The following is a 5,623-nucleotide window of genomic DNA, read 5'->3' as shown; positions in this document are numbered from 1 at the left end:
CGACTTTCGTTTAGAGCGCTAAGGCTAAATCTCGCTCTATCGTAAATTCACTATTTACGCTTCCCGGTATCGTGCCGGTTCTGTCGCGAAACTTCGACGGGTCATAACTTCTTCGTTATAACTCGGATTTCGGCGTTCCTTATATGCACGGAAACCTTGAGACATATTCTACAACTTTATGTAGAGATATTGGGATTATCTCACACTTTAATTTTGACGTTCATTTTTATTTTTTATTAATTATACATTTATAATTAAATAATAAACACCTAAACACACATAATTCACATAATACTCAAATATTTCATCTTTATTACTTCAAAAAGAGTTACAAGAGTTGACCTAAACTATTACATTGACAAAAATGCTTAGCCCTGAAACCCGGGCGTTACAGCTAAAGTCCACTGTGAAGCCCCAATACTAAGTAATACTTGGGCAGATTCCCTAGTGAAGGAATAGCCCAAGATACAATGGAGGAACTCGATCCAGCATTAGGAGAAATTGGAAGCCCTAGTTCGCCATCAAATGGGTATCAGTCATCCAAAACACTACTCGACCATTCACCTCCTATGAGCGAAGTCCCAATTAGTCCAGGGAACTCCATGATTCCAGCATCAGAAGAAGTCATAGACAGGTCCACGTACGATGATACTCTTGTTCGAGGATTTAGAACCTTGACAGACATCTATAACGAAACCCTGGAGCTGGAAGATGATTCAGAGATGCTAATGTACGCAGGTGAAGAACCCACCACGTATGAAGAAGCATCAAGTGACAAAGAATGGAGAAATGCGATGAAACAAGAGCTGGAATCAGTTGAAAACAACAATACATGGAAATTAACTCATCTTCCTAAAGGGCAAAAGGCGATAGGGCTGAAGTGGGTATTCAAGTTGAAAAAGAATGCAGAAGGGAAAGTAACAAAATAGCAAGAATCATTGCAAAGGGATATGTACAGCAAAAGGGTGTAGATTTTGATGAGGCTTTTGCATCGGTGGCTCGTCTGGAGACTATTCGCTTGGTACTGGCATTGGCAGCAAGTGAAGGGTGGAAAAGTCCATCACTTGGATGTGAAATCTACATTTTTGAAAGGAATCCTACAGGAAGAGGTGTATGTTACTCAACCAACAGGTTTTTTCATTGCTGGAAAAGAAAACACGGTCTACAAGCATAACAAGGCGCTCTATGGCTTGCGAAAAGCACCAAGAGCTTGGAATGATCGACTTGACAAGACCTTGAAAGAGATGGGATTCGAAAGGTGTCCATAGGAATATGCCGTATACAAGCTCAGGAAACCTAATAACACCTTGATTGTGGGTGTTTATGTGGACGACCTAATCATGACAGGTACAAGCGAGGAGTTGGTGGGCGAATTCAAAAGGCGGATGGTAAAGAATTTTGACATGAGTGATATGGGAAGTCTATCCTACTACCTGGGAATAGAAGTCCAACAAGGGCAAGAAGGTATCACAATCAGCCAAACTGGGTATGCTAAGAAGATATTACAAATAGCAGGCATGGGGAGATTGTAATCCATCAAAATACCCAATGGAACCAAGGCTTGCTCTAACAAAAGATGAAGATGGAGTGTCAGTCAATGCCACTGACTACCGGCGACTTATTGGCAGCCTCCGTTACCTCATTCACTCGAGACCGGACCTTAGCTACTCAGTTGGAGTAGTGAGTAGGTACATGGAATCTCCAAACGAAAGCCACCTTAAGGCAGTCAAACATATTTTAATGTACATAAAGGGAACAACCAACTTTGGTTTAGTATACAAGAAAGGCGGAAACAGAAAGTTGATTGGCTTCAGTGATAGCAACTATGGAATGGATGTTGATGGTAGAAAGGGCACAACAGGGATGGTATTTTACTTTTCTGGGAATCCAATAACATGGTCATCCCAGAAACAACAAACTGTAGCCTTGTCTTCGTGTGAAGCAGAATTCATGGTTGCAACCGCAACAGCATGCCAAGCACTATGGTTAAGAAGTTTGCTGAAGGAGCTAACTGGTTGGAAGGAAGAAAGTGTCAGGATGTATGTAGACAACAAATCACCCATAGCCCTTATGCAGAACCCAGTTTTTCATGGGAGGAGCAAGCACATTGACACTAAGTTTCATTTCATACGGGGTTGTATTGAAAGGAAGCAAATTGATGTGAAACACATTAGTGGTGAGGAACAAAGAGCAGATCCCTTGACAAAAGCTTTGCCAAGACCCAAGTTCTTAGAGATGAGAGATCTTTTGGGAGTTATAAGGCTTGAGGACAAAGGTCAAAATTAAAGGGGAGTATGTGGAGGAAAAAGTAATTCTGATTTGGTCTTTAATTGACCTTGTCAATAGGAATAAGGGGCTTATTTGCCACCCATTTAGGAGCACACGTTTATTCAGTTTTAGCTTTGTAGTTACTTTGTTTTGTTTGTTATTTAAAAGCCTTGTAAGTCTTTGTTTTAATTATCCGGAATAAAAGAAGAAAACTGGGAATCTTTCTCTGCAACTGTGCCTTTTGTTTTATTTGGGTATACTAGTTTTGATCACAACAGGGCTGAACCAACATTTGCACATGAATACTAACATTAAAAACTTACACCTGTGTTCTTTGACTTCCTAATTTTAAAATTTTCAATTATGGTGTGCATGTTTGGTGAAGAATTTATGTTTCCATATTCAATATAAGGTTGATATAGTAGCATGTGATTAATGTTGTGTAAATATGGTGTTTATTCAGTTTTGAGTTTAAGTTGGCCGAATAAACTGCATCTAAAGGAAATATTTTCAAGGATTCGGAAAGAAGGTATGGTATTGGATTGTGCAATTTGGCTTAACAAACAAAATTTGGGTTTTGGTGCTATAACCTGAAATTTATGGAACACTTTTATAAAGCAATACTTTTTTTCTATTTTTATGTTGTATTGGGAAATATATTGATGCATTTGCTTGGAGTGGAAAGCTTCAGGTCAGTAGATGAGCTTTCTCATGCGATCAGGCCATTAATCTTCTTATTCATGTCCATGATAACAAGCTACAACAGAGTAATTATAATCATGTTTAATTTTAATAGTGTGCAGTTTTACACATTCGGTATCATCTCTCACGTTATTATATATATATATATTTTGTAGTAGTGTAAGGTTTGGAAGAGTGATTGATGCACCATAAAGGTACTTTAAGGACACAAAGGTACGCCTGAATTGCTATTTTTTCATCTAACTCGAAGAAAAAACCGGGAAAGTTCAATGAAGTAAAGTTTTTGGAAGAAACAAATGCATGGTGTTATCATAAAGTTTCATATTTTATGTCTCACAAAACGATTTTATGCATAACCAAATTATTTTACATGCCTTCCCTTCAAAATCATTCATTTTAACACTAACTTCTGTTTAAATGTAGTCACATATAGTGTCCCTTGTGTAAAAATATTTGTCAGATGGATAATCATTATGCTTAGGGCTAATATACGATGCCAGCTCAAGTTCAAGATCTCTGTCAAAACTATTCATCCTTTTTCAAGGCAACTTTGACTTTCATGTTGTATGCTTAGGACAATCATTACTCAATTTCAAAGGTTTGATTTAGTTCCCCTTTTTTCCATTAATTTCCTAAAATCAAATTAATATGATTATTAAATTGTAACCATTATCTGAGCAGGATAACTCATCAAATAAAACTATAAATCAAGGATCATTGGTTGCTTTAAGTTTGGACATGCCACGAGTTATTGCTGCAGATGGTAGTCGGAATAAATTTTAATTTAACCTTCAGTAATATCACTTTTTTTTTCCTTTTCTACAATCACGGAAATTCAATTTATATTAAATTTGTTGGTGAATGAATATTCATTTTTTTCATATCTTGCAATTTTGTATACCCTTTCCCGTTAGACATATATTATTTAGATTTTATTTATGTGAGCACATTGCAATGCTAATACACATGGAGAGTAGGGCTTCCAATTTTGTATATCCATTGAGAAATTAGGGGTTCTGTCATAGCGGAAGAGCAAGGGTTCCACTTTTCTTTTTCTGTTTTCATCTCATTTTTACACTCTTTTAATTTTCATGATTGTAACTGATGGTTGTATTTTTTTTCACATATAGGGAATTTTAAAGAACTTGAGGCATAACAAGAAGTTTGAGGTACGAAATGTTGCATTTATTTCTATTATACAGCTGAAGGATGTTCCAATCTTTAGATTGCTATGGTGGTATGGAGAAATATTGCCAAATGACCAACACTAAGTTGGGTATGTGTATATAGGCTTAGGTTATTTTATTCAAAGTAATTATTGTGTTATTATATGCATAAATGTGGGCCAATCAGTTTTACTTATTTTAAGAAAGTGATTAATATATATTATTGAATTAAATATAATTGAAAAATATCATCTAATTTAATTACAATGGTATTTAGTCAATTAATATAGATTTAATAAAGGAAAATTGCATATTTTAAGGGATCATAGATTCTATAAATTTTAAAAATCTGATTTTACGAATTATAATTCTTTAATTCGGACATTCTGACAAAATGTATTTTTGAGTATATTCAAAAATAAAAATGTTCTTGAACCATAAATAATAAAAATATTCTCGAACCTATTTCTTAATCACGACTTTAAAAAGTTCTTGTAGAATAACAAATTCTTGAACAATTAATTGAGGAATAAAAACAAAAGATACATTATTTCTTATAGAATACGGGTAACAATTGTTAATAATTACATTTATTGTTAAAGAATAAAACTAAAAAAACTGTCAAAACAGGAAAGAAAACATCAAAATCTAACAACGACACTAATACATTATAAAAGAATAATGTTGCTTAGAATCACCTTCAATTTCACAGTCCGTTCTTCAAGCATTTCTGTGAAAACAAAACCAAATTGTAGTTTAGATTCCAACAGAATTGGAATTTATGATTCCATTCCAATAGAATTGGAATTCATGATTCCTTTTATCTTCTTCATGTCAATCTCAAGAATTATACCACACGTTTATGTTTTCTTTCCCTTAGATCACAATGTGGTCCATTTCTGTGAAAACAAAACCAAATTGTAGTTTAGATTCCAACAGAATTAGAATTCATGATTTCATTCCAACAGAATTGGAATTTATGATTTCATTCCAACAGAAATAGAATTCATGATTCCTTTTATCTTCTTCATGTCAATCTCAAGAATTGTACCACACATTTATATTTTCTTTCCCTTGGATCACAATGTGCTCCATATCTATCAAAATTCACAACTATACAATAAGATCATCAAGAGAATTGATTTTTTTTTATCTATTTAACTAGTAAAACCCAATCAAAAGAAACATGCCCAATCAAAGAAGACATCATCACCATTGTTTTCCTGCCAAAGAACACCACTAGAGATGGTAAATTACATTAGAGATGTTAAATTCCCAGTAAACAAGAGAGAAACATTTGAAAGCAAAACATGTTACGTTGTTACCAGAAATTACATTATTACCCCTAGTGATAGAAATGCTTAACTATAATGGGGTTCTTTAATTCCCCAATCTGTATATATTTACACACACACAAATAAATAAATAAGTAAAAACTGATTAGTGTACTTTTAATTTCGTTATATATCAATCAAAGGAACCATTGC

General features: G+C 34.4%; 1 pseudogene; it reads left to right on the top strand.

The window, feature by feature from the left end:
- The first annotated feature begins 1,548 nt into the window (after nucleotides 1-1,548).
- LOC145095477 (secreted RxLR effector protein 161 pseudogene) lies at nucleotides 1,549-2,286 on the top strand (annotated as a pseudogene).
- The last annotated feature ends 3,337 nt before the right edge of the window (nucleotides 2,287-5,623 follow it).

This window comes from Lactuca serriola, chromosome 3, assembly GCF_051521515.1.
Source record: "Lactuca serriola cultivar US96UC23 chromosome 3, Lser_US96UC23_V15, whole genome shotgun sequence".
NCBI lineage: Eukaryota > Viridiplantae > Streptophyta > Magnoliopsida > Asterales > Asteraceae > Lactuca > Lactuca serriola.
Note: the sequence above shows the minus strand (reverse complement) of the source record. Positions and strands in the feature narration are given on the sequence as shown.